General features: G+C 40.0%; 1 long non-coding RNA gene across 1 annotated transcript; it reads right to left on the bottom strand.

Annotated features, from left to right (window-relative positions):
- Window positions 1–5,658: 5,658 nt before the first annotated feature.
- On the bottom strand, window positions 5,659–7,380 carry LOC146981099 (uncharacterized). Its single transcript, XR_015036638.1, has 4 exons — window positions 7,191–7,380; window positions 6,854–6,934; window positions 6,628–6,743; window positions 5,659–5,739 (listed from the first exon to the last, which is right to left on the bottom strand). It is a non-coding gene; the product is annotated as an uncharacterized LOC146981099 (long non-coding RNA).
- Between the last annotated feature and the right edge of the window lie 1,403 nt (window positions 7,381–8,783).

Genomic DNA, 8,783 nt, shown 5'->3' with positions numbered 1-8,783 from the left:
GAAATCTGCAATCTTTTGAGTTTTTCACCACATTGCATTGGATAGATGTAGCCATCTTTTATTGATATAGTAAATTTCCTCTCTGACAACTTCTTGTAACCTCTCTGTTGTGTGCCTTGGGCACCTTGGGCTGCGTTCAATAGCTCAATGCTCTAATGTAAGCTAAACTGGCTATTAACCCATCTGGTTGCATATTTTTTAAGCCACATTTTATGAACACAGTCTTCAAACAACACTCTCACTTTATAGCAACAAAAATGTGTCGAGGAATGATGCTTGGGTGTTCCGTTTTGAAACGTTGCCTAATCCTATTGCCTTTGAACGCATCCCGTTCAGACCGCGAAACAGGGTGGCAGAAATCACGTCTAAACTAGCACTAATACATTACTATTTTTATATTTTATAACATACAATCTCTCACGATATAAACATATATGTCATGGTTATGCGTTTTTTGTTAAAGAATGAGCGAATAGACACTTTCTGAACCCTAGTGTGACAACCCCAACCCCAACCCAGGAGAACGACACAAGAACTACATGTTGCCATAGTGACACGTTGACTGTATGTGCGCTCAGCCATATTGGTTGTAGTTCTAATGTGTTTTCCCTATTATGTTTATCTAAGACCAGGAACATTGTAATCTTTTTATAGGTTTTCTGGGGTGCCGAGCACATCTGTTTGGTCAGATTTGATGTGTGTTCCTGTTAAAAGGGAGAAAATGTGTTTTGTGCCATATTTGACCCTATTCTTGACCCCTTCCTGCTGGTTTGCCATTGGACCTGATAGTAGAGGTCAAGAGCTTTCCAAAAATGTGTATAACTTGTCTGTAGCACATTTTGTTGCTGCTCTAGAAGCCTTTAAAAGTGTGTCAGGATCAAGGTTCAAAGGTCACTTGTGGGGAGCAAGAGCTGACCTAAGTTTTCATACTGACACATGTTACTCCCTAGGTCAAGACCTTTCCAACGATGTCTTCATTGTTGTCCTACGACAAAGTTTAATTTTCATCTTGCTTGAAAACCATGGCCCTTTGAGATATACGTTCCTAGCCCTATCTATGAGCCTAACTGGATGAAATCAGTCAAACATGTTTTCAGGGGTAGTGAGTGGCCAAAAATTGTTCAAGATGTTGGTGTCTGACTTATACACTGTTAGACTTTAAAATTTTGACCAGTTTAGACTAATTTTCCTCATAATCTACATCTACACAAAGGTCAGACAAGGAAGACCAGCTGTCCTCTCTCTAATTAGGATGCCCTGACTGCCCAGAAAGGAGGTCAGCAGCAGAGAACAAAACTTTAAATAGCCTAACCAATCATTCTATACAATTTTCCCACTTGCCCTGATAAAAATCTATCTATAAATCTAAATTTCTCTTATAAATCTACACCAAATTGATACTGCAGTTTTGATTTGTGTTAGCCCCTCCCCCAAATTTAGGATATGTTACAGTCTTACAATCACAAGTGCACTGTATGTTGGATGGGATACCCCTCCTCCCCAAGTATATAAAAAATTATTACATAACTCTGTTATAACACCTTACTCTATAATGGCTGAAAGCCATATGGTCTCCTCACCTTCCTTTTCTCCAAGGCATTAGTGAAAGGTATTAGTGATTGCGGTTTCATTTGTACAAAACACACACACACACACACACACACACACACACACACACACACAGAAACCATTGTTTTTGTCTATAGTTATTGTCAGTATTGCAGTGGCTGTGTTTGGGAAGTTGGATCACTGTTGAAATATCCTCTGGCCATGAAGCAGTCAATCGTGTTGGTTGAGTGAGATCAGCCCTTCCTTCTTGGTCTTCTCTTCTTCCACTGATGGACTTGTCAAGATGGGCTTATATGCAAATGCTCATAAAAACGAAATCTGAAAGATGACAGTCTAAGGCAAACTTTATTTAACACATACTACAAGGTAAACTGTACTCTGGAGAACATAGTGTTTCAAATGTACTACATTTCTTCAATTAACAGGCATGCATATTTTCCATTCGGGTTGATGAATGCAGATACTTTTATTTTGTTATCTGTGGGAAGAGATTTTCAAACATGAATACAGTATACAACTGATGAACTCATGGACTACCGTTTAAAAAATGATTAAAAGGACAAAAACTGTACAATTGGATAAGCATAACTAACCAATCTATCAACTAATCCACCACTCAATCATTCATAACAATATAACTATAATCATTAACCACATAATTGTACATTGTTTTAAGCTGTTTGTGTGGCACCCAGGAATCTCTCCATCATGTTGCTACGAGAAAGAAGAAATGGAAAAAAGAGAAATTCTTTTTAGTAACAGTTGCTTTAGTATCAATGAATCATGAATTAAACATGATGTTGAACATGACATACACACTTCTTTTAGAAATACTGTATGGTGTTACTTGCATTCAATGTTGATTGGTAACTACAGTGTTCTGAACTATATCTGTTACTCCAGCATGAATGTTCACCCTGTAACCCAGAAGCCTCTCATACAGCTACGCTTCATGGCAAAGTTGTGCACAGAATTTGAGATGTTGCATTTGTGGTAATGCATCTATGATGACACAACATACATACTGTACCTCTTCGAGCAGGGCAGCCATTGCACCTTCACCTCGCTTATCCCCTGAAAAACAACCAATAACCAAAATGACTGAAAATTAATACAAAAAATAAGCAGAAATAATAATCTATAATAATATCTATTATAACATTAGCCTAGAAATCTAGACGCAACCCTAGCGGCAGCAAAAATATTGTGTTGACCAATCACAGCGCTCTATCTGTTTAGAGAGTCGTTGGGCGGGCTTAACGCCATGACGACATACATTTTAATTGGCTTGTCAGGCTAACGTCATCCTGCTCTTTGCTCTGATTGGTCGTAAGGCTCAAGCACTACCCCATTACGTGCAGAGGCAGTTTGAAAGACAGCCTTCATCCCGGCCCCTGGATTGAGCCGAGGTCTACCGGTCGTTGCCAGACTAGACATTTTAATGATATAGTCTGGCTTGTCAGGCTATTATAACACAAGATCTTAACTTTAAACTGTGTGTGGTGAAATGGTGATTATAGAAAGTTTGCAGTAAATCTGTAGGGGAGACTGTGGTACGCAGCATTGGGCAAGCTGAGCCACCCCTTGTTGCTAGGGAACCATTAAGAAAAATAGAGCATGTGACCAGATATTTAGGAGGACAGAGGAAGGCATCATTTCATGGAATTTGTGACGTAAGAACCACATGGGTTAAACGGTTAGACATCTATGTCCGAAAAACCATTTTTACTCTCGAAAGTGAATTTTTGTCAATCACAAGTTTCATGAGAATTGTGTTTAGACCAAAAGAGATTATTATAAATGTGTAGTATGCATCAGTTGAACCTTTTTAGCTGTGGGAAGTATTAAAGTCAATATGGTAACTGCGGGGTACGTTGTGCCACCTGCCCCATACACTACATGAATGTATTTTTATATTTTTCCTTTTTTTAGTTCAGTTGAGAGAGACAGGAAATGGGGAGAGAGAGAGAGAGGGGGAATGCCATGCAGGAAAGGACTGCCCGATGCAGGATTCGAACCGGGGCCGCCTGCAGTGAGGACTGTAGCCTCTACATATGCTCACTTGATGCTCCTAAATGAATGTATTTTGTCTTTACTTGTCCTGATTACTAAATCAGGATTCTGGATGTTTATGATTACAGTAAGTACGCTGCTGAAAACAAGCTGCTGTTTATGGTGAGCCATGTATTACTTTAAAAGAGAAAGATGAAGGATTCTTCCCAAGATGCAATGTAATCACAAAACTCCCCAAAGCTCAGTGAGTTGGTGGCTCAGCAGCAGGTCACTGCAGTTTGTGTTCACCTGCCACCTGGACAGGTGGAATATGAAGTAAAGGGGGAGGTGGGAGCTGGTGGGGGTTGGGGGGGACTCAACTTAGATGCTCCTATGCTCAACTTGCCCAATCCTCCTCTGCATGGTGAATGTGTATATTAAATGGTTCATGTAGCCTACATAAAACCCTGAAAAGATGAGAAGTGTTGGTAGAAGCCCTTGTAATATCTGCACACTAGTAAACAGTATTCAACTAAAAACAACAGAAACAACTTACTTTGGTAATCCTTTGCCCCACAATCTTGGAATAAGGGAAGCTCTACAGGTTTATGTGGACGTCACAGTCTGGAAATGAGTGAAAGTTTGTAAGTTTAGCATAAAAGCACAAAAAGCTAAATTACTGAAATGACTAAAACACTTGTTTTGATAGAGACATCCATGAATGACATGAATACAAATATTAATACTTAGAAAATAATTTGAGCAATTCTTAATGTTAGTGATGCTATCTACATAATGGATGTGTGTGAATGCATATACACCTGCCTGTACATGTGCATCCCTGTATACAAGATCTTGACCCTTGATCAACACTGATTTTCATTCAAGTGTAGTACAGTCGTTAACAGATAAAGTACTAAATAACTTGGAGAGAAGAGTATAGTGTCAGTCAGCTGAAAGTGCTGAAACAGTTACAGTTACCTCTCACTTGATGCCATATGCCTTGGCATAAAGCACAGACAACAAGGACGTCATGGTGGTCAGGTGGCTGTATTCAGGGCAGGCTTCACTTATGTAGGACCGGTACTTGCCAACTACGTCCATACAGAAGACTGGAGGACTTGAGAACATGGGATATGCGAAGATCTCTCCCCTGTAGGATTGCATACAGCATTAATAGCAGTAATTGTTGTACTGATGGTGAAAATATATTAACAGTCACACATAACTAACATTTCCATATTTCGCACATTCTGTGACAAACTGTAAACTGTTTTCTTGTCTGTAACAACATCTATTGCACGTCTGTCCGTCCTGGGTGAGGGATCCCTCCTCTGTTGCTCACCCTGAGGTTTCTCCGACTTTTCCCTGTTAAAAGGGTTTTCCATGGAGTTTTTCCTCAGTGGATGTGAGGGTCTAAGGACAGAGGATGTTGTTACGATGCCATGTAAAGCCCTTTGAGACAAACTGTTTGTAAAAACGGGCTATACAAATAAAATTGCCTTGCCTTGCCTTGCCTTGCCTAAAGTAGTAAGTAAAATTGCAATTAAACTCTTATTGTCTTCTTTCAAAAAACAAACAAACAAAACAAAACCAAAAGAGCCCAATAGATAGATTCATTCAACTGCTGGGTTTTTGTTAGTCTGTGAAAGTGAGTTAGTGAAACCTTAATCAATTATTCAAGTGTAGTACGGTTGTGAATAGATGAAGTGCAAAATGACTTGTAGAGAAGAGTATAGTGTGTCAGCTTAAACAGTGAAACATGTTGGTTGCATAGATTTAGGAGAATATAGTTGAGGACTATCAACAAGAATAAGAATGTTATTATACGGTACTTGCCTGTACATATTTAGAGCACAAAGAATAATGCCATGATGGCATAACTCTTATATGATACACACCTGCTCATCAAGGCTGGAGCTATTCCCCTAGTCCTCCTCGTTGTCCTCGCCTTTGCTGCATTCAGCTGAGACCGACCACAGATGCCCTTTCCTGGTGCATACAAAGACAAAAAGTTTCTAATGTTATTTTAAAAATAAACTTTCAAGTAGTACAAGAAGTTCAATGAGAATCTATGTGGAAAATACACAAAAGCACTTACTGTACATGCTTGGCCCTCATTTGGAAGTCATCATCATTGCAGAGAAGCACCCGTCAAAGTAGCCCCCTTCCTCAGAGCTGGAGAAAATAAAAAATAAAAACAGTACATTGGTCACACCATGTCCATTTATGTCCATCTCAGTTGAATGAACCCAAACATGTTGCAAAAATGTTGCATTTTGTCATTATTGTGTGTCTCCTGCACCCACTCCCCATTTAACTAACTAACGCAAGCCAAAATAGTTTTGGCTCACTGAAAGATGACGGCAAAAATGGACGCATCTGTCCTTTTGGTTGTTTAACACGGCTGAAAATCATCATCTATTAATGGAGTTTCCGCTCCTGCCCGCTCCCGTTGATTTTTATTCCCGTCCCGTCCCAATCACAGGATTAATAAAACTTTGACTCCCATCCCGCGGGAATCACGTGACCCGTGGGAATTTCCAACAAGTGTCATCCTCTATTCTGCGCACAGCTTGTCCACCTTGAAAGAGCTTATCACCCACTCCATAAAACTCTGGTAAAACGGTGTTCAAACACACTTTGCCAGTCTGTTGACAGAATAATTGAAAATACACTTATATGTAGAATTAAAGGTGGCAATTGTAAATATTGCATAAGCCAGCCCACCCTGGCATACTCCATTTTCTGCCAGCATCCATATGAAGTTTAGGCGAGAGTTCTCAGGTGGTGTTATGTTGCGTGTGTTGGAAATATGATTGGTAAGAGCACCGGTGTGATGCTGCACTGAGCTAATTTAAGGTGGTACTGTGGCTTAAATCAGGCCCTGTGAAAATCACATTCTAAATGAAGTATTATGGTGATGTTGAGGTGTGCAGGCCTACGACTACAACTACTACAGACTTCAGAAAGCTTCTTGGACTGGTACATCCGCATAGAAATCCTAACATGATGTTTTTCTACCAAAATAAGAATAATGATGCACAAATTATCATGATCACATACCAAATCCTGGCTCTTGTTCATCAAGCATCTCCACACCGGTCTCCTCAAGGACACAGAGATGATCATCACGTTTTCTCCATCGTGGCAGGTCTGATGCCTTTGTCCTCTTTTTTGACCTAAAAAAAAACACAATATAATCAAAGTAATGCAGTTAACCACACAGAATTCCTGCACAAATGCATCATAATATCTGATCCCCATGCATGGAATAAGATATTTAAATTACCTTTGTGTCAGGCTCTTCGTTTTACTGAGCATCTCATTGAACTCAGCTTCAGCTGTAGCCATTGTAGGTATTATCTGTTACCTGTAAAACAGTGAGAAAAGTACAGTGAGGGCTGGCATGTAGCATTAATGTTAGCCTAGCTATGTTAACGTTAGCCTAATCATTAAAATCTACATCAAACAGTGCAGCTAGTAAAGTCAGCCAGTTTAACAACTTTGATCAACCACATCTGTCAAACTTTGTTTGTGGTTGACGACACTGGCTGGTTTTTGGAGGTAAAATAGCTTTAACTGTTAATTATTTAATCACAATTTTCCATGTTGTTTGTTTACGTTACCTGAACGGGGGCTGCCTGTCGGTGAGACGATGACGGACTTGCCGGAAGCTACGTCAGTCACAATGAAATCAGCTGATCGTTCACTGTAACCATAGCAACGATGGAAATCTGAGCAATCTTCGTAATAACTAACAAACGAAATACACATTAACTGAATAAATATAACGTTAATGATTAAAATAATGCACCAAACGTTGGCCTACACAATAATGAAAAAAAAAAAAAAATACATTCATAAAATAGCGTTTAAAACAACCACGACATCTGCTTTCATTCAACATATATTTAGAGAGTAAAACATACATTTCTCGCTAGAAATGTCCTCAAACAATGCCAGATATATCCCGAAATGTTGTTTTTATGGCCAGAAAGCTGAATGAACATTTTGTACACATTTTAACAGGTTCAATTTGCCAAACAAAACATAATTTGAATTCGTTCAACATAGATTTTGAAAGTAAAACACACATTTTTCGTTAGAAATGTCATAAAAAATATGTTGAAATGTTATTTTTGCGGCCAAATTGCTGTATAAATATACGAATTCAGCTGCAAATGGTACGAGGTTCAGTTATCCAATGGGAGGGGAGCTCACGGCGTCTTTCAGCACCGCGGCCGGATCGGAATAGGAGTGAATGGATGGCTGGAGCACTTGCTCTGAGCGTCACATATCGCCGCGGAGGGGATTGCATTAAAATCAATTGAAATCCCTGTGCGTTCAGGTCCCACGCTGAGGGGTACCTTGAGCGTCTGGAAACAACGCGAAAGGGCCCTGACCAAACGTCCGTTTATTACGCCTTGGGAGTGAGACTGTGTTGGACAAACATAAAGACACGACACAGCACAAGACAAGAAAGATCTAACACCACAACACAGCAGCCAAAAAAAGTAAATGAATTGAGAAATTGTGATATGAGAAAACAAAACAAGAGAAGAAGAGAGAAAAAAAAAAAAAAAACATCAGCAGCCAATCGATCAATCAATTCTTCTCCCCTCCCTTCCCACTCCTGTGGTTGCTGTTAGTATCTCTCCTACAGTGGCGTGCACAGACTTTTTGAAGAGCAGGAAAAGAAAAAAAAGGGCACATACAATGCTTCCTTGCCACTGAAGAGGGCACTTTAGTGTGCGTTTTGGCTCCCAAGAGGGCACTTAAGCACGTGTTTTTCACCAATTGGGGCCCCCCAACCCCCTCCTCCTGTGCACACCACTGCTCTCCTATGCTATGCTGCCACTGATGGTGTTGTGAGCCCTGAGGTGACACTATGGCAGCAGGTGAAGTGATGTCATGTTGTGTATGAAATACAGCTTCTCCAGCATTGTTAACATTCAACACCAGAGAGCATCAGAGCAGGGAACTGAGGTAAGAAGGAAATAAGTCGTGCTGCTTTGCCCCACACTGCTCTCTCTTTACGCCAGCTTTCTCTAGGTCAAGTATAATTACTGCTGTGGATTTTTTTTTTTTAAAGACATGGTTTGTAAAAGTTTATAGCCTGCTGAGCTGTCTTCCTGCATTTCTCTCAGTAACAGTCAGAGAAAAAAAAAGCACTGATTCAATTGAAAAAAATCTGATTTGACTGTGACGTCAGCATTTAG

The sequence above is a fragment of the Trachurus japonicus genome, chromosome 9, assembly GCF_045865225.1.
Source record: "Trachurus japonicus isolate A0001 chromosome 9, Traja_1.0".
NCBI classification, from domain to species: Eukaryota; Metazoa; Chordata; class Actinopteri; order Carangiformes; family Carangidae; genus Trachurus; species Trachurus japonicus.
Note: the sequence above shows the minus strand (reverse complement) of the source record. Positions and strands in the feature narration are given on the sequence as shown.